Source organism: Hordeum vulgare, chromosome 2H (assembly GCF_904849725.1).
Source record: "Hordeum vulgare subsp. vulgare chromosome 2H, MorexV3_pseudomolecules_assembly, whole genome shotgun sequence".
In the NCBI taxonomy this organism is placed as follows: Eukaryota; Viridiplantae; Streptophyta; class Magnoliopsida; order Poales; family Poaceae; genus Hordeum; species Hordeum vulgare.
The window spans coordinates 577,581,781-577,597,965 of record NC_058519.1 but is presented as its reverse complement, the minus strand read 5'-3'; the positions used below and the strand labels follow the sequence as shown (position 1 = coordinate 577,597,965).

Below are 16,185 nucleotides of genomic sequence, written 5' to 3'. Positions count from 1 at the left end.
TAAAAAGGGAAATGCAACACAAGGACTTCCCAGGAGGTCACCCATCCTAGTACTACTCTCACCCAAGCACGCTTAACTTCGGAGTTCTGATGGGATCCAGTGCTTTAGTGCTGGTATGATCGCATCCGACATGCAACTATCTATTTGTTCCTTATGCTTGCCCCTACTACTACTACTACTACTAGTCGTTGGGTGTCAAGCGCGGTGGGAAAAGTCACACAGTAATCGTCAAAAATAAGAAAATGAGGTCATATAGATCACGCTCCCGCGTCATCCTTGTCACGTGGCGCAAAAATATATTTAAAAAGGGGAATGCAACACGAGGACTTCCCAGGAGGTCACCCATCCTAGTACTACTCTCGCCCAAGCACGCTTAACTTCGGAGTTCTGATGGGATCCGGTGCTTTAGTGCTGGTATGATCGCATCCGACATGCAACTATCTATTTGTTCCTTATGCTTGCCCCTACTACTACTACTACTACTACTACTACTACTACTACTACTACTACTACTACTACTACTACTACTACTACTACTAGTCGTTGGGTGTCAAGCGCGGTGGGAAAAGTCACACACTAATCGTCAAAAATAAGAAAATGAGGTCATATAGATCACGGTCCCGCGTCATCCTTGTCACGTGGCGCAAAAATATATTTAAAAAGGGGAATGCACCACGAGGACTTCCCAGGAGGTCACCCATCCTAGTACTACTCTCGCCCAAGCACGCTTAACTTCGGAGTTCTGATGGGATCCCGTGCTTTAGTGCTGGTATGATCGCATCCGACATGCAACTATCTATTTGTTCCTTATGCTTGCCCCTACTACTACTACTACTACTACTAGTCGTTGGGTGTCAAGCGCGGTGGGAAAAGTCACACAGTAATCGTCAAAAATAAGAAAATGAGGTCATATAGATCACGCTCCCGCGTCATCCTTGTCACGTGGCGCCAAAATATATTTAAAAAGGGAAATGCAACACGAGGACTTCCCAGGAGGTCACCCATCCTAGTACTACTCTCGCCCAAGCACGCTTAACTTCGGAGTTCTGATGGATCCGGTGCTTTAGTGCTAGTATGATCGCATTCGACATGCAACTATCTATTTGTTCCTTATGCTTCCCCCTACTACTACTACTACTACTAGTCGTTGGGTGTCAAGCACGGTGGGAAAAGTCACACAGTAATCGTCAAAAATAAGAAAATGAGGTCATATAGATCACGCTCCCGCGTCATCCTTGTCACGTGGCGCAAAAATATATTTAAAAAGGGGAATGCACCACGAGGACTTCCCAGGAGGTCACCCATCCTAGTACTACTCTCGCCCAAGCACGCTTAACTTCGGAGTTCTGATGGGATCCAGTGCTTTAGTGCTGGTATGATCGCATCCGACATGCAACTATCTATTTGTACTTATGCTTGCCCCTACTACTACTACTACTACTACTAGTCGTTGGGTGTCAAGCGCGGTGGGAAAAGTCACACAGTAATCGTCAAAAATAAGAAAATGAGGTCATATAGATCACGCTCCCGCGTCATCCTTGTCACGTGGCGCAAAAATATATTTAAAAAGGGGAATGCAACACGAGGACTTCCCAGGAGGTCACCCATGCTAGTACTACTCTCGCCCAAGCACGCTTAACTTCGGAGTTCTGATGGGATCCGGTGCTTTAGTGCTGGTATGATCGCATCCGACATGCAACTATCTATTTGTTCCTTATGCTTGCCCCTACTACTACTACTACTAGTCGTTGGGTGTCAAGCGCGGTGGGAAAAGTCACACAGTAATCGTCAAAAATAAGAAAATGAGGTCATATAGATCACGCTCCCGCGTCATCCTTGTCACGTGGCGCAAAAATATATTTAAAAAGGGGAATGCAACACGAGGACTTCCCAGGAGGTCACCCATCCTAGTACTACTCTCGCCCAAGCAAGCTTAACTTCGGAGTTCTGATGGGATCCGGTGCTTTAGTGCTGGTATGATCGCATCCGACATGCAACAATCTATTTGTTCCTTATGCTTGCCCCTACTAGTACTACCAGTACTACTACTACTACTACTACTACTACTACTACTACTACTAGTCGTTGGGTGTCAAGCGCGGTGGGAAAAGTCACACAGTAATCGTCAAAAATAAGAAAATGAGGTCATATAGATCACGCTCCCGCGTCATCCTTGTCACGTGGCGCAAAAATATATTTAAAAAGGGGAATGCAACACAAGGACTTCCCAGGAGGTCACCCATCCTAGTACTACTCTCACCCAAGCACGCTTAACTTCGGAGTTCTGATGGGATCCAGTGCTTTAGTGCTGGTATGATCGCATCCGACATGCAACTATCTATTTGTTCCTTATGCTTGCCCCTACTACTACTACTACTACTACTACTAGTCGTTGGGTGTCAAGCGCGGTGGGAAAAGTCACACAGTAATCGTCAAAAATAAGAAAATGAGGTCATATAGATCACGGTCCCGCGTCATCCTTGTCACGTGGCGCAAAAATATATTTAAAAAGGGGAATGCAACACGAGGACTTCCCAGGAGGTCACCCATCCTAGTACTACTCTCGCCCAAGCACGCTTAACTTCGGAGTTCTGATGGGATCCGGTGCTTTAGTGCTGGTATGATCGCATCCGACATGCAACTATCTATTTGTTCCTTATGCTTGCCCCTACTACTACTACTACTACTAGTCGTTGGGTGTCAAGCGCGGTGGGAAAAGTCACACAGTAATCGTCAAAAATAAGAAAATGAGGTCATATAGATCACGCTCCCGCGTCATCCTTGTCACGTGGCGCAAAAATATATTTGAAAAGGGGAATGCAACACGAGGACTTCCCAAGAGGTCACCCATCCTAGTACTACTCTCGCCCAAGCACGCTTAACTTCGGAGTTCTGATGGGATCCGGTGCTTTAGTGCTGGTATGATCGCATCCGACATGCAACAATCTATTTGTTCCTTATGCTTGCCCCTACTAGTAATCACACTGTAATCGTCAAAAATAAGAAAATGAGGTCATATAGATCACGGTCCCGCGTCATCGTTGTCACGTGGCGCAAAAATATATTTAAAAAGGGGAATGCAACACGAGGACTTCCCAGGAGGTCACCCATCCTAGTACTACTCTCGCCCAAGCACGCTTAACTTCGGAGTTCTGATGGGATCCGGTGCTTTAGTGCTGGTATGATCGCATCCGACATGCAACTATCTATTTGTTCCTTATGCTTGCCCCTACTACTACTACTACTACTACTACTACTAGTCGTTGGGTGTCAAGCGCGGTGGGAAAAGTCACACAGTAATCGTCAAAATTAAGAAAATGAGGTCATATAGATCACGCTCCCGCGTCATCCTTGTCACGTGGCGCAAAAATATATTTAAAAAGGGGAATGCAACACGAGGACTTCCCAGGAGGTCACCCATCCTAGTACTACTCTCGCCCAAGCACGCTTAACTTCGAAGTTCTGATGGGATCCGATGCTTTAGTGCTGGTATAATCGCATCCGACATGCAACTATCTATTTGTTCCTTATGCTTGCCCCTACTACTACTACTACTAGTACTACTACTACTACTAGTACTACTAGTACTACTACTACTAGTCGTTGGGTGTCAAGCGCGGTGGGAAAAGTCACACAGTAATTGTCAAAAATAAGAAAATGAGGTCATATAGATCACGGTCCCGCGTCATCCTTGTCACGTGGCGCAAAAATATATTTAAAAAGGGGAATGCACCACGAGGACTTCCCAGGAGGTCACCCATCCTAGTACTACTCTCGCCCAAGCACGCTTAACTTCGGAGTTCTGATGGGATCCGGTGCTTTAGTGCTGGTATGATCGCATCCGACATGCAACTATCTATTTGTTCCTTATGCTTGCCCCTACTACTACTACTACTACTACTACTACTAGTCGTTGGGTGTCAAGCGCGGTGGGAAAAGTCACACAGTAATCGTCAAAAATAAGAAAATGAGGTCATATAGATCACGCTCCCGCGTCATCCTTGTCATGTGGCGCCAAAATATATTTAAAAAGGGGAATGCAACACGAGGACTTCCCAGGAGGTCACCCATCCTAGTACTACTCTCGCCCAAGCACGCTTAACTTCGGAGTTCTGATGGATCCGGTGCTTTAGTGCTGGTATGATCGCATTCGACATGCAACTATCTATTTGTTCCTTATGCTTGCCCCTACTACTACTACTACTACTAGTCGTTGGGTGTCAAGCGCGGTGGGAAAAGTCACACAGTAATCGTCAAAAATAAGAAAATGAGGTCATATAGATCACGCTCCCGCGTCATCCTTGTCACGTGGCGCCAAAATATATTTAAAAAGGGGAATGCAACACGAGGACTTCCTAGGAGGTCACCCATCCTAGTACTACTCTCGCCCAAGCACGCTTAACTTCGGAGTTCTGATGGATCCGGTGCTTTAGTGCTAGTATGATCGCATTCGACATGCAACTATCTATTTGTTCCTTATGCTTGCCCCTCCTCCTCCTACTACTACTACTACTACTAGTCGTTGGGTGTTAAGCGCGGTGGGAAAAGTCACACAGTAATCGTCAAAAATAAGAAAATGAGGTCATATAGATCACGCTCCCGCGTCATCCTTGTCACGTGGCGCAAAAATATATTTAAAAAGGGGAATGCAACACGAGGACTTCCCAGGAGGTCACCCATCCTAGTACTACTCTCGTCCAAGCACGCTTAACTTCGGAGTTCTGATGGGATCCGGTGCTTTAGTGCTGGTATGATCGCATCCGACATGCAACTATCTATTTGTTCCTTATGCTTGCCCCTACTACTACTACTACTAGTCGTTGGGTGTCAAGCGCGGTGGGAAAAGTCACACAGTAATCGTCAAAAATAAGAAAATGAGGTCATATAGATCACGCTCCCGCGTCATCCTTGTCACGTGGCGCCAAAATATATTTAAAAAGGGGAATGCAACACGAGGACTTCCCAGGAGGTCACCCATCCTAGTACTACTCTCGCCCAAGCACGCTTAACTTCGGAGTTCTGATGGATCCGGTGCTTTAGTGCTGGTATGATCGCATTCGACATGCAACTATCTATTTGTTCCTTATGCTTGCCCCTACTACTACTACTACTACTACTACTACTAGTCGTTGGGTGTCAAGCGCGGTGGGAAAAGTCACACAGTAATCGTCAAAAATAAGAAAATGAGGTCATATAGATCACGCTCCCGCGTCATCCTTGTCACGTGGCGCCAAAATATATTTAAAAAGGGGAATGCAACACGAGGACTTCCCAGGAGGTCACCCATCCTAGTACTACTCTCGCCCAAGCACGCTTAACTTCGGAGTTCTGATGGATCCGGTGCTTTAGTGCTAGTATGATCGCATTCGACATGCAACTATCTATTTGTTCCTTATGCTTGCCCCTCCTCCTCCTACTACTACTACTACTAGTCGTTGGGTGTTAAGCGCGGTGGGAAAAGTCACACAGTAATCGTCAAAAATAAGAAAATGAGGTCATATAGATCACGCTCCCGCGTCATCCTTGTCACGTGGCGCAAAAATATATTTAAAAAGGGGAATGCAACACGAGGACTTCCGAGGAGGTCACCCATCCTAGTACTACTCTCGCCCAAGCACGCTTAACTTCGGAGTTCTGATGGATTCGGTGCTTTAGTGCTGGTATGATCGCATTCGACATGCAACTATCTATTTGTTCCTTATGCTTGCCCCTCCTCCTACTACTACTACTACTACTACTAGTCGTTGGGTGTCAAGCGCGGTGGGAAAAGTCACACAGTAATCGTCAAAAATAAGAAAATGAGGTCATATAGATCACGCTCCCGCGTCATCCTTGTCACGTGGCGCAAAAATATAATTAAAAAGGGGAATGCAACACAAGGACTTCCCAGGAGGTCACCCATCCTAGTACTACTCTCGCCCAAGCACGCTTAACTTCGGAGTTCTGATGGGATCCAGTGCTTTAGTGCTGGTATGATCGCATCCAACATGCAACTATCTATTTGTACTTATGCTTGCCCCTACTACTACTACTACTACTAGTCGTTGGGTGTCAAGCGCGGTGGGAAAAGTCACACAGTAATCGTCAAAAATAAGAAAATGAGGTCATATAGATCACGCTCCCGCGTCATCCTTGTCACGTGGCGCAAAAATATATTTAAAAAGGGGAATGCAACACGAGGACTTCCCAGGAGGTCACCCATCCTAGTACTACTCTCGCCCAAGCACGCTTAACTTCGGAGTTCTGATGGGATCCGGTGCCTTAGTGCTGGTATGATCGCATCCGACATGCAACTATCTATTTGTTCCTTATGCTTGCCCCTTGGGTGTCAAGCGCGGTGGGAAAAGTCACACAGTAATCGTCAAAAATAAGAAAATGAGGTCATATAGATCACGGTCCCGCGTCATCCTTGTCACGTGGCGCAAAAATATATTTAAAAAGGGGAATGCACCACGAGGACTTCCCAGGAGGTCACCCATCCTAGTACTACTCTCGCCCAAGCACGCTTAACTTCGGAGTTCTGATGGGATCCGGTGCTTTAGTGCTGCTTTGATCGCATCCGACATGCAACTATCTATTTGTTCCTTATGCTTGCCCCTACTACTACTACTACTACTAGTCGTTGGGTGTCAAGCGCGGTGGGAAAAGTCACACAGTAATCGTCAAAAATAAGAAAATGAGGTCATATAGATCACGCTCCCGCGTCATCCTTGTCACGTGGCGCCAAAATATATTTAAAAAGGGGAATGCAACACGAGGACTTCCCAGGAGGTCACCCATCCTAGTACTACTCTCGCCCAAGCACGCTTAACTTCGGAGTTCTGATGGGATCCGGTGCTTTAGTGCTGGTATGATCGCATCCGACATGCAACTATCTATTTGTTCCTTATGCTTGCCCCTACTACTACTACTACTACTACTACTAGTCGTTGGGTGTCAAGCGCGGTGGGAAAAGTCACACAGTAATCGTCAAAAATAAGAAAATGAGGTCATATAGATCACGCTCCCGCGTCATCCTTGTCACGTGGCGCAAAAATATATTTAAAAAGGGGAATGCAACACGAAGACATCACAGGAGGTCACCCATCCTAGTACTACTCTCGCCCAAGCACGCTTAACTTCGGAGTTCTGATGGGATCCAGTGCTTTAGTGCTGGTATGATCGCATCCGACATGCAACTATCTATTTGTACTTATGCTTGCCCCTACTACTACTACTACTACTACTACTACTACTAGTCGTTGGGTGTCAAGCGCGGTGGGAAAAGTCACACACTAATCGTCAAAAATAAGAAAATGAGGTCATATAGATCACGCTCCCGCGTCATCCTTGTCACGTGGCGCAAAAATATATTTAAAAAGGGGAATGCAACACGAGGACTTCCGAGGAGGTCACCCATCCTAGTACTACTCTCGCCCAAGCACGCTTAACTTCGGAGTTCTGATGGGTTCCGGTGCTTTAGTGCTGGTATGATCGCATCCGACATGCAACTATCTATTTGTTCCTTATGCTTGCCCTTGGGTGTCAAGCGCGGTGGGAAAAGTCACACAGTAATCGTCAAAAATAAGAAAATGAGGTCATATAGATCACGGTCCCGCCTCATCCTTGTCACGTGGCGCAAAAATATATTTAAAAAGGGGAATGCACCAGGAGGACTTCCCAGGAGGTCACCCATCCTAGTACTACTCTCGCCCAAGCACGCTTAACTTCGGAGTTCTGATGGGATCCGGTGCTTTAGTGCAGCTTTGATCGCATCCGACATGCAACTATCTATTTGTTCCTTATGCTTGCCCCTACTACTACTACTACTACTAGTCGTTGGGTGTCAAGCGCGGTGGGAAAAGTCACACAGTAATCGTCAAAAATAAGAAAATGAGGTCATATAGATCACGCTCCCGCGTCATCCTTGTCACGTGGCGCCAAAATATATTTAAAAAGGGGAATGCAACACGAGGACTTCCCAGGAGGTCACCCATCCTAGTACTACTCTCGCCCAAGCACGCTTAACTTCGGAGTTCTGATGGGATCCGGTGCTTTAGTGCTGGTATGATCGCATCCGACATGCAACTATCTATTTGTTCCTTATGCTTGCCCCTACTACTACTACTACTACTACTACTAGTCGTTGGGTGTCAAGCGCGGTGGGAAAAGTCACACAGTAATCGTCAAAAATAAGAAAATGAGGTCATATAGATCACGCTCCCGCGTCATCCTTGTCACGTGGCGCAAAAATATATATAAAAGGGGAATGCAACACGAGGACATCACAGGAGGTCACCCATCCTAGTACTACTCTCGCCCAAGCACGCTTAACTTCGGAGTTCTGATGGGATCCGGTGCTTTAGTGCTGGTATGATCGCATCCGACATGCAACTATCTATTTGTTCCTTATGCTTGCCCCTACTACTACTACTACTACTACTACTACTACTACTAGTCGTTGGGTGTCAAGCGCGGTGGGAAAAGTCACACAGTAATCGTCAAAAATAAGAAAATGAGGTCATATAGATCACGGTCCCGCGTCATCCTTGTCACGTGGCGCAAAAATATATTTAAAAAGGGGAATGCACCACGAGGACTTCCCAGGAGGTCACCCATCCTAGTACTACTCTCGCCCAAGCACGCTTAACTTCGGAGTTCTGATGGGATCCGGTGCTTTAGTGCTGGTATGATCGCATCCGACATGCAACTATCTATTTGTTCCTTATGCTTGCCCCTACTACTACTACTACTACTAGTCGTTGGGTGTCAAGCGCGGTGGGAAAAGTCACACAGTAATCGTCAAAAATAAGAAAATGAGGTCATATAGATCACGGTCCCGCGTCATCCTTGTCACGTGGCGCAAAAATATATTTAAAAAGGGGAATGCAACACGAGGACTTCCCAGGAGGTCACCCATCCTAGTACTACTCTCGCCCAAGCACGCTTAACTTCAGAGTTCTGATGGGATCCGGTGCTTTAGTGCTGGTATGATCGCATCCGACATGCAACTATCTATTTGTTCCTTATGCTTGCCCCTACTACTACTACTACTAGTCGTTGGGTGTCAAGCGCGGTGGGAAAAGTCACACAGTAATCATCAAAAATAAGAAAATGAGGTCATATAGATCACGCTCCCGCGTCATCCTTGTCACGTGGCGCAAAAATATATTTAAAAAGGGGAATGCAACACGAGGACTTCCGAGGAGGTCACCCATCCTAGTACTACTCTCGCCCAAGCACGCTTAACTTCGGAGTTCTGATGGGATCCGGTGCTTTAGTGCTGGTATGATCGCATCCGACATGCAACAATCTATTTGTTCCTTATGCTTGCCCCTACTAGTACTACGAGTACTACTACTACTACTACTACTACTACTACTACTACTACTACTACTACTAGTCGTTGGGTGTCAAGCGCGGTGGGAAAAGTCACACTGTAATCGTCAAAAATAAGAAAATGAGGTCATATAGATCACGGTCCCGCGTCATCCTTGTCACGTGGCGCAAAAATATATTTAAAAAGGGGAATGCAACACGAGGACTTCCCAGGAGGTCACCCATCCTAGTACTACTCTCGCCAAAGCACGCTTAACTTCGGAGTTCTGATGGGATCCGGTGCTTTAGTGCTGGTATGATCGCATACGACATGCAACTATCTATTTGTTCCTTATGCTTGCCCCTACTACTACTACTACTACTAGTCGTTGGGTGTCAAGCGCGGTGGGAAAAGTCACACAGTAATCGTCAAAAATAAGAAAATGAGGTCATATAGAACACGCTCCCGCGTCATCCTTGTCACGTGGCGCAAAAATATATTTAAAAAGGGGAATGCAACACAAGGACTTCCCAGGAGGTCACCCATCCTAGTACTACTCTCACCCAAGCACGCTTAACTTCGGAGTTCTAATGGGATCCAGTGCTTTAGTGCTGGTATGATCGCATCCGACATGCAACTATCTATTTGTTCCTTATGCTTGCCCCTACTACTACTACTACTACTACTACTACTACTACTACTAGTCGTTGGGTGTCAAGCGCGGTGGGAAAAGTCACACAGTAATCGTCAAAAATAAGAAAATGAGGTCATATAGATCACGCTCCCGCGTCATCCTTGTCACGTGGCGCAAAAATATATTTAAAAAGGGGAATGCAACACAAGGACTTCCCAGGAGGTCACCCATCCTAGTACTACTCTCACCCAAGCACGCTTAACTTCGGAGTTCTGATGGGATCCAGTGCTTTAGTGCTGGTATGATCGCATCCGACATGCAACTATCTATTTGTTCCTTATGCTTGCCCCTACTACTACTACTACTACTACTACTACTACTACTAGTCGTTGGGTGTCAAGCGCGGTGGGAAAAGTCACACAGTAATCGTCAAAAATAAGAAAATGAGGTCATATAGATCACGGTCCCGCGCCATCCTTGTCACGTGGCGCAAAAATATATTTAAAAAGGGGAATGCAACACAAGGACTTCCCAGGAGGTCACCCATCCTAGTACTACTCTCGCCCAAGCACGCTTAACTTCGAAGTTCTGATGGGATCCGGTGCTTTAGTGCTGGTATGATCGCATCCGACATGCAACTATCTATTTGTTCCTTATGCTTGCCCCTACTACTACTACTACTACTACTAATTGTTGGGTGTCAAGCGCGGTGGGAAAAGTCACACAGTAATCGTCAAAAATAAGAAAATGAGGTCATATAGATCACGCTCCCGCGTCATCCTTGTCACGTGGCGCAAAAATATATTTAAAAAGGGGAATGCAACACGAGGACTTCCCAGGAGGTCACCCATCCTAGTACTACTCTCGCCCAAGCACACTTAACTTCGGAGTTCTGATGGGATCCGGTGCTTTAGTGCTGTTATGATCGCATCCGACATGCAACTATCTATTTGTTCCTTATGCTTGCCCCAACTACTACTACTACTACTACTACTACTACTACTACTACTACTACTACTACTACTACTACTACTACTACTAGTCGTTGGGTGTCAAGCGCGGTGGGAAAAGTCACACAGTAATCGTCAAAAATAAGAAAATGAGGTCATATAGATCACGCTCCCGCGTCATCCTTGTCACGTGGCGCAAAAATATATTTAAAAAGGGGAATGCAACACGAGGACTTCCCAGGAGGTCACCCATCCTAGTACTACTCTCGCCCAAGCACGCTTAACTTCGGAGTTTTGATGGGATCCGGTGCTTCAGTGCTGGTATGATCGCATCCGACATGGAACTATCTATTTGTTCCTTATGCTTGCCCCTACAACTACTACTACTACTAGTCGTTGGGTGTCAAGCGCGGTGGGAAAAGTCACACAGTAATCGTCAAAAATAAGAAAATGAGGTCATATAGATCACGCTCCCGCGTCATCCTTGTCACGTGGCGCAAAAATATATTTAAAAAGGGGAATGCAACACGAGGACTTCCCAGGAGGTCACCCATCCTAGTACTACTCTCGCCCAAGCACGCTTAACTTTGGAGTTCTGATGGGATCCGGTGCTTTAGTGCTGGTATGATCGCATCCGACATGCAACTATCTATTTGTTCCTTATGCTTGCCACTACTACTACTAGTCGTTGGGTGTCAAGCGCGGTGGGAAAAGTCACACAGTAATCGTCAAAAATAAGAAAATGAGGTCATATAGATCACGCTCCCGCGTCATCCTTGTCACGTGGCGCAAAAATATATTTAAAAAGGGGAATGCAACACGAGGACTTCCCAAGAGGTCACCCATCCTAGTACTACTCTCGCCCAAGCACGCTTAACTTCAAAGTTTTGATGGGATCCGGTGCTTTAGTGCTGGTATGATCGCATCCGACATGCAACTATCTATTTGTTCCTTATGCTTGCCCCAACTACTACTACTACTACTACTACTACTACTACTACTACTACTACTACTACTACTACTACTACTACTACTACTACTACTACTACTACTACTAGTCGTTGGGTGTCTAGCGCGGTGGGAAAAGTCACACAGTAATCGTCAAAAATAAGAAAATGAGGTCATATAGATCACGCTCCCGCGTCATGTTGGGGAACGTCGCATGGGAAACAAAAATTTTCCTACGCGCACGAAGACCTATCATGGTGATGTCCATCTACGAGAGGGGATGAGTGATCTACGTACCCTTGTAGATCGTACAGCAGAAGCGTTAGAGATCGCGGTTGATGTAGTGGAACGTCCTCACGTCCCTCGATCCGCCCCGCGAACAATCCCGCGATCAGTCGCACGATCTAGTACCGAACGGACGGCACCTCCGCGTTCAGCACACGTACAGCTCGACGATGATCTCGGCCTTCTTGATCCAGCAAGAGAGACGGAGAGGTAGAAGAGTTCTCCGGCAGCGTGACGGCGCTCCGGAGGTTGGTGATGATCTTGTCTCAGCAGGGCTCCGCCCGAGCTCCGCAGAAACGCGATCTAGAGGAAAAACTATGGAGGTATGTGGTCGGGCAGCCGTGAGAAAAGTCGTCTCAAATCAGCCCTAAAACCTCCGTATATATAGGTGGGAGGGAGGGGAGGAGGCAGCCTCAAAACCTAAAGGTTTGGCCGAAATTGGAGGTGGAGGAGTTCTACTCCAATCCTACTTGGAGTAGGATTCCACCTTCCCACTTGGAAACTCTTTCCACCTTGTGTTTTTTTCCTTCTCAAACCTTATGGGCCTTAGTGGGAACTTATTCCAACCCACTAGGGGCTGGTTTATCTCTTCCCATAGCCCATGAGACCCCTTGGGGCGTGACACCCCTCCCGATGGTCCCCGGCACCCCTCCCGGCACTCCCGGTACACTACCGATGAGCCCGAAACTTTTCCGGTAATGCACGAAATCCTTCCGGTAACCAAATGAGGTCATCCTATATATCAATCTTTGTTTCCAGACCATTCTGGAAACCCTCGTGACGTCCGTGATCTCATCCGGGACTCCGAACAACATTCGGTAACCAACCATATAACTCAAATACGCATAAAACAACGTCGAACCTTAAGTGTGCAGACCCTGCGGGTTCGAGAACTATGTAGACATGACCCGAGAGACTCCTCGGTCAATATCCAATAGAGGGACCTGGATGCCCATATTGGATCCTACATATTCTACGAAGATCTTATCGTTTGAACCTCAGTGCCAAGGATTCATATAATCCCGTATGTCATTCCCTTTGTCCTTCGGTATGTTACTTGCCCGAGATTCGATCGTTAGTATCCGCATACCTATTTCAATCTCGTTTACCGGTAAGTCTCTTTACTCGTTCCGTAATACAAGATCCCGCAACTTACATTAAGTTACATTGCTTGCAAGGCTTGTGTGTGATGTTGTATCACCGAGTGGGCCCCGAGATACCTCTCCGTCACACGGAGTGACAAATCCCAGTCTCGATCTATACTAACTCAACGAACACCTTCGGAGATACCTGTAGAGCATCTTTATAGTCACCCAGTTACGTTGCGACGTTTGATACACACAAAGCATTCCTCCGGTGTCCGTAAGTTATATGATCTCATGGTCATAGGAATAAATACTTGACACGCAGAAAACAGTAGCAACAAAATGACACGATCAACATGCTACGTCTATTAGTTTGGGTCTAGTCCATCACATGATTCTCCTAATGATGTGATCCCGTTATCAAGTGACAACACTTGCCTATGGCCAGGAAACCTTGACCATCTTTGATCAACGAGCTAGTCAACTAGAGGCTTACTAGGGACAGTGTTTTGTCTATGTATCCACACAAGTATTGTGTTTCCAATCAATACAATTATAGCATGGATAATAAACGATTATCATGAACTAAGAAATATAATAATAACTAATTTATTATTGCCTCTAGGGCATATTTCCAACAGTCTCCCACTTGCACTAGAGTCAATAATCTAGTTCACATCACCATGTGATTCCAACGAATCCAACACCCATATAGTTATGGGGTCTGATCACGTCTTGCTCGTGAGAGAGGTTTTAGTCAACGGTTCTGAAACTTTCAGATCCGTGCGTTCTTTACAAATCTTTATTTCATCTTAGAGATGCTGCTACTACATGCTATTCGGAAATGCTCCAAATATCTACTCTACTATACGAATCCGTTTCACTACTCATAGTTATTCGGATTAGTGTCAAAGCTTACATCGACGTAACCCTTTACGACGAACTCTTCAACCACCTCCATAATCAAGAAAAATTCCTTAGTCCATTAGTTACTAAGGATAAATTTTGACCGCTGCTAGTGATTCAATCATGGATCACTCTTTGTACCCTCAACAGACTTTGAGTCAAGGCACACATTAGGTGCGGTACACAGCATGGCATACTTTAGATTCTACGGCTAAGGCATAGAAGACGACCTTCGTCTATTCTCTTTATTCTGCCGTGGTCGGGTTTTGAGTCTTACTCAAATTCACACCTCACAACGCAACCAAGAACTCCTTCTTTGCTGATCTATTTTGAACTCTTTCAAAAACTTGTCAAGGCATGCATCTTGTTGAAACTTCTATTAAGCGTTTTCGATCTATCTCCATAGATCTTTGATGCTCAATGTTCAAGTAGCGTAATCCAGGTACTCCTTTGAAAACTTCTTTCAAACAATCTTGTATGCTTTACAGAAATTCTATGTTACTTCTGATCCACAATATGTCAACCACATATACCTATCAGAAATTCTATAGTGCTCCTACTCACTTCTTTGGAAATACAAGTTTCTCATAAACCTTGTACACACCCAAAATCTTTGATCATCTCATCAAAGTGTATATTCCAACTCCGAGATGCTTGCACCAGTCCATTGAAGGATCACTGGAGCTTGCATACTTGCTAGTATCTTTAGGATCGACAAAACCTTCTCGTTGTATCACATACAATGTTTGCTCAAGGAAACCGTCGAGAAAACAATGTTTTGACATCCTACGTGCAATATTTCATAAATAATGCATCAACAACTAACATAATTCTAACAGACCTTTAGCATCGCTACGAGTGAGAAAGTCTCATCATAGTCAACTGTTTGATCTTGTCGAAAACATCTTTGCGACAAGTCGAGCTTTTCTTAATAGTGACTTATCACCATCATCGTCTGTCTTCTTTTAAAGATCCATTTTACCCAATAGTCCCATGACCATCAAGTAGTTCTACCAAAGTCTACACTTTGGTTTCACACATGGATCCTCTCTCGGATTTCATGGCTTCCAGCCATTTGTCGGAATCTGGGCCCACCATCGCTTTCTCCATAACTCGTAGGTTCACTGTTGCTCAACAACATGACCTCCAAGACAGGGATACCGTACTACTCTGCAGCAGTACGCGACCTTGTCGACCTACGAGGTTTGTAGTAACTTGATTCGAAGCTCAATGATCACCATCATCAGCTTCCACTTCAATTGGTGTAGGCGCCACAGGAACAACTTCCTACGCCCTGCTACACACTGGTTGAAGTGATGGTTCAATAATCTCATCAAGTTCTACTACCCTCCCACTCAATTCTTTCGAGATAAACCTTTTCTCGAGAAAGGATCCTTTTCTAGAAACAAACACTTTGCTTTCGGATCTGAGATAGGAGATGTACCCAACTGTTTTGGATATCCTATGAAGATGCATTTATCCGCTTTGGGTTCGAGCTTATCAGACTAAAACCTTTTTCACATAAGTTTCGAAGCCCCAAACTTTCAAGAAACGACAGTTTAGATTTCTCTAAACCTCAGTCTATACTGTGTCATCTCAACGGAAATACGCGGTGCCCTATTTAAAGTGAATGTGGTTGTTTCTAATGCATAAGCCATAAACGATAGTGGTAATTCGATAAGATACATCACATCATGCACCATACTAAATAGTGCGTGGTATGATGTTCAGACACATCATCACACCATGATGTTCCAGGTGGCATGAACTGTGATACAATTTCCACATTGTCTTAACTGTGTACCAAAAACTCGTAACTCAGATATTCATTTCTATGATCATATCGTAGACAGTTCATCCTCTTGTTACGACGAACTTCACTCTGAAACAGAATTGAACTTTTCAATATTTCAGACTTGTGATTCATTAAGTAAATACTCCTGTATCTACTCAAGTCGTCAGTGAAGTAAGAACATAATGATATCCACTGCGTGCCTCAGCACTCACTGGACTGCATACATCAAAATGTATCACTTCCAACAAGTTACTATCTTGTTTCATCTCAATGAAAACAAGGCC

At 45.3% G+C, this 16,185-nt stretch overlaps 39 non-coding genes across 39 annotated transcripts; all 39 read right to left on the bottom strand.

Annotated features, from left to right (window-relative positions):
* Nucleotides 1-8: 8 nt before the first annotated feature.
* On the bottom strand, nucleotides 9-127 carry LOC123432044. The gene has a single exon (XR_006623645.1). It is a non-coding gene; the product is annotated as a 5S ribosomal RNA (ribosomal RNA).
* Nucleotides 128-309: 182 nt separating this feature from the next.
* On the bottom strand, nucleotides 310-428 carry LOC123434723. The gene has a single exon (XR_006625999.1). It is a non-coding gene; the product is annotated as a 5S ribosomal RNA (ribosomal RNA).
* A 236-nt stretch (nucleotides 429-664) lies between these two features.
* On the bottom strand, nucleotides 665-783 carry LOC123438577. The gene has a single exon (XR_006629712.1). It is a non-coding gene; the product is annotated as a 5S ribosomal RNA (ribosomal RNA).
* Nucleotides 784-968: 185 nt separating this feature from the next.
* Nucleotides 969-1,086, bottom strand: LOC123432713. The gene has a single exon (XR_006624283.1). It is a non-coding gene; the product is annotated as a 5S ribosomal RNA (ribosomal RNA).
* A 182-nt stretch (nucleotides 1,087-1,268) lies between these two features.
* LOC123437755 lies at nucleotides 1,269-1,387 on the bottom strand. Its single transcript, XR_006628926.1, has one exon. It is a non-coding gene; the product is annotated as a 5S ribosomal RNA (ribosomal RNA).
* A 184-nt stretch (nucleotides 1,388-1,571) lies between these two features.
* Nucleotides 1,572-1,690, bottom strand: LOC123435748. The gene has a single exon (XR_006626997.1). It is a non-coding gene; the product is annotated as a 5S ribosomal RNA (ribosomal RNA).
* A 179-nt stretch (nucleotides 1,691-1,869) lies between these two features.
* Nucleotides 1,870-1,988, bottom strand: LOC123437292. Its single transcript, XR_006628481.1, has one exon. It is a non-coding gene; the product is annotated as a 5S ribosomal RNA (ribosomal RNA).
* A 218-nt stretch (nucleotides 1,989-2,206) lies between these two features.
* Nucleotides 2,207-2,325, bottom strand: LOC123438688. The gene has a single exon (XR_006629816.1). It is a non-coding gene; the product is annotated as a 5S ribosomal RNA (ribosomal RNA).
* Nucleotides 2,326-2,513: 188 nt separating this feature from the next.
* LOC123434721 lies at nucleotides 2,514-2,632 on the bottom strand. The gene has a single exon (XR_006625997.1). It is a non-coding gene; the product is annotated as a 5S ribosomal RNA (ribosomal RNA).
* A 182-nt stretch (nucleotides 2,633-2,814) lies between these two features.
* LOC123435003 lies at nucleotides 2,815-2,933 on the bottom strand. Its single transcript, XR_006626265.1, has one exon. It is a non-coding gene; the product is annotated as a 5S ribosomal RNA (ribosomal RNA).
* A 141-nt stretch (nucleotides 2,934-3,074) lies between these two features.
* Nucleotides 3,075-3,193, bottom strand: LOC123434720. Its single transcript, XR_006625996.1, has one exon. It is a non-coding gene; the product is annotated as a 5S ribosomal RNA (ribosomal RNA).
* A 191-nt stretch (nucleotides 3,194-3,384) lies between these two features.
* LOC123431789 lies at nucleotides 3,385-3,503 on the bottom strand. Its single transcript, XR_006623374.1, has one exon. It is a non-coding gene; the product is annotated as a 5S ribosomal RNA (ribosomal RNA).
* Nucleotides 3,504-3,724: 221 nt separating this feature from the next.
* On the bottom strand, nucleotides 3,725-3,843 carry LOC123436211. Its single transcript, XR_006627443.1, has one exon. It is a non-coding gene; the product is annotated as a 5S ribosomal RNA (ribosomal RNA).
* A 191-nt stretch (nucleotides 3,844-4,034) lies between these two features.
* On the bottom strand, nucleotides 4,035-4,152 carry LOC123431533. The gene has a single exon (XR_006623125.1). It is a non-coding gene; the product is annotated as a 5S ribosomal RNA (ribosomal RNA).
* Nucleotides 4,153-4,334: 182 nt separating this feature from the next.
* On the bottom strand, nucleotides 4,335-4,452 carry LOC123432822. Its single transcript, XR_006624393.1, has one exon. It is a non-coding gene; the product is annotated as a 5S ribosomal RNA (ribosomal RNA).
* A 191-nt stretch (nucleotides 4,453-4,643) lies between these two features.
* On the bottom strand, nucleotides 4,644-4,762 carry LOC123435492. The gene has a single exon (XR_006626740.1). It is a non-coding gene; the product is annotated as a 5S ribosomal RNA (ribosomal RNA).
* A 179-nt stretch (nucleotides 4,763-4,941) lies between these two features.
* On the bottom strand, nucleotides 4,942-5,059 carry LOC123431532. Its single transcript, XR_006623124.1, has one exon. It is a non-coding gene; the product is annotated as a 5S ribosomal RNA (ribosomal RNA).
* Nucleotides 5,060-5,250: 191 nt separating this feature from the next.
* Nucleotides 5,251-5,368, bottom strand: LOC123432321. The gene has a single exon (XR_006623910.1). It is a non-coding gene; the product is annotated as a 5S ribosomal RNA (ribosomal RNA).
* Nucleotides 5,369-5,556: 188 nt separating this feature from the next.
* LOC123433148 lies at nucleotides 5,557-5,674 on the bottom strand. The gene has a single exon (XR_006624694.1). It is a non-coding gene; the product is annotated as a 5S ribosomal RNA (ribosomal RNA).
* Nucleotides 5,675-5,865: 191 nt separating this feature from the next.
* LOC123436917 lies at nucleotides 5,866-5,984 on the bottom strand. Its single transcript, XR_006628125.1, has one exon. It is a non-coding gene; the product is annotated as a 5S ribosomal RNA (ribosomal RNA).
* A 181-nt stretch (nucleotides 5,985-6,165) lies between these two features.
* On the bottom strand, nucleotides 6,166-6,284 carry LOC123435503. Its single transcript, XR_006626751.1, has one exon. It is a non-coding gene; the product is annotated as a 5S ribosomal RNA (ribosomal RNA).
* Nucleotides 6,285-6,442: 158 nt separating this feature from the next.
* LOC123432515 lies at nucleotides 6,443-6,561 on the bottom strand. The gene has a single exon (XR_006624093.1). It is a non-coding gene; the product is annotated as a 5S ribosomal RNA (ribosomal RNA).
* A 182-nt stretch (nucleotides 6,562-6,743) lies between these two features.
* LOC123434719 lies at nucleotides 6,744-6,862 on the bottom strand. The gene has a single exon (XR_006625995.1). It is a non-coding gene; the product is annotated as a 5S ribosomal RNA (ribosomal RNA).
* Nucleotides 6,863-7,050: 188 nt separating this feature from the next.
* On the bottom strand, nucleotides 7,051-7,169 carry LOC123432821. The gene has a single exon (XR_006624392.1). It is a non-coding gene; the product is annotated as a 5S ribosomal RNA (ribosomal RNA).
* Nucleotides 7,170-7,362: 193 nt separating this feature from the next.
* On the bottom strand, nucleotides 7,363-7,481 carry LOC123438216. The gene has a single exon (XR_006629371.1). It is a non-coding gene; the product is annotated as a 5S ribosomal RNA (ribosomal RNA).
* A 157-nt stretch (nucleotides 7,482-7,638) lies between these two features.
* Nucleotides 7,639-7,757, bottom strand: LOC123433268. Its single transcript, XR_006624799.1, has one exon. It is a non-coding gene; the product is annotated as a 5S ribosomal RNA (ribosomal RNA).
* A 182-nt stretch (nucleotides 7,758-7,939) lies between these two features.
* LOC123434718 lies at nucleotides 7,940-8,058 on the bottom strand. The gene has a single exon (XR_006625993.1). It is a non-coding gene; the product is annotated as a 5S ribosomal RNA (ribosomal RNA).
* A 187-nt stretch (nucleotides 8,059-8,245) lies between these two features.
* On the bottom strand, nucleotides 8,246-8,364 carry LOC123431529. The gene has a single exon (XR_006623121.1). It is a non-coding gene; the product is annotated as a 5S ribosomal RNA (ribosomal RNA).
* Nucleotides 8,365-8,561: 197 nt separating this feature from the next.
* Nucleotides 8,562-8,680, bottom strand: LOC123436209. The gene has a single exon (XR_006627442.1). It is a non-coding gene; the product is annotated as a 5S ribosomal RNA (ribosomal RNA).
* Nucleotides 8,681-8,862: 182 nt separating this feature from the next.
* On the bottom strand, nucleotides 8,863-8,981 carry LOC123435832. Its single transcript, XR_006627078.1, has one exon. It is a non-coding gene; the product is annotated as a 5S ribosomal RNA (ribosomal RNA).
* A 179-nt stretch (nucleotides 8,982-9,160) lies between these two features.
* Nucleotides 9,161-9,279, bottom strand: LOC123436307. Its single transcript, XR_006627537.1, has one exon. It is a non-coding gene; the product is annotated as a 5S ribosomal RNA (ribosomal RNA).
* A 227-nt stretch (nucleotides 9,280-9,506) lies between these two features.
* Nucleotides 9,507-9,625, bottom strand: LOC123438412. Its single transcript, XR_006629555.1, has one exon. It is a non-coding gene; the product is annotated as a 5S ribosomal RNA (ribosomal RNA).
* A 182-nt stretch (nucleotides 9,626-9,807) lies between these two features.
* On the bottom strand, nucleotides 9,808-9,926 carry LOC123431687. The gene has a single exon (XR_006623275.1). It is a non-coding gene; the product is annotated as a 5S ribosomal RNA (ribosomal RNA).
* A 200-nt stretch (nucleotides 9,927-10,126) lies between these two features.
* On the bottom strand, nucleotides 10,127-10,245 carry LOC123438687. The gene has a single exon (XR_006629815.1). It is a non-coding gene; the product is annotated as a 5S ribosomal RNA (ribosomal RNA).
* A 197-nt stretch (nucleotides 10,246-10,442) lies between these two features.
* LOC123437661 lies at nucleotides 10,443-10,561 on the bottom strand. The gene has a single exon (XR_006628836.1). It is a non-coding gene; the product is annotated as a 5S ribosomal RNA (ribosomal RNA).
* A 185-nt stretch (nucleotides 10,562-10,746) lies between these two features.
* Nucleotides 10,747-10,865, bottom strand: LOC123438690. Its single transcript, XR_006629818.1, has one exon. It is a non-coding gene; the product is annotated as a 5S ribosomal RNA (ribosomal RNA).
* Nucleotides 10,866-11,098: 233 nt separating this feature from the next.
* On the bottom strand, nucleotides 11,099-11,217 carry LOC123437669. Its single transcript, XR_006628844.1, has one exon. It is a non-coding gene; the product is annotated as a 5S ribosomal RNA (ribosomal RNA).
* Nucleotides 11,218-11,399: 182 nt separating this feature from the next.
* Nucleotides 11,400-11,518, bottom strand: LOC123436103. Its single transcript, XR_006627339.1, has one exon. It is a non-coding gene; the product is annotated as a 5S ribosomal RNA (ribosomal RNA).
* Nucleotides 11,519-11,691: 173 nt separating this feature from the next.
* LOC123432661 lies at nucleotides 11,692-11,810 on the bottom strand. Its single transcript, XR_006624234.1, has one exon. It is a non-coding gene; the product is annotated as a 5S ribosomal RNA (ribosomal RNA).
* Between the last annotated feature and the right edge of the window lie 4,375 nt (nucleotides 11,811-16,185).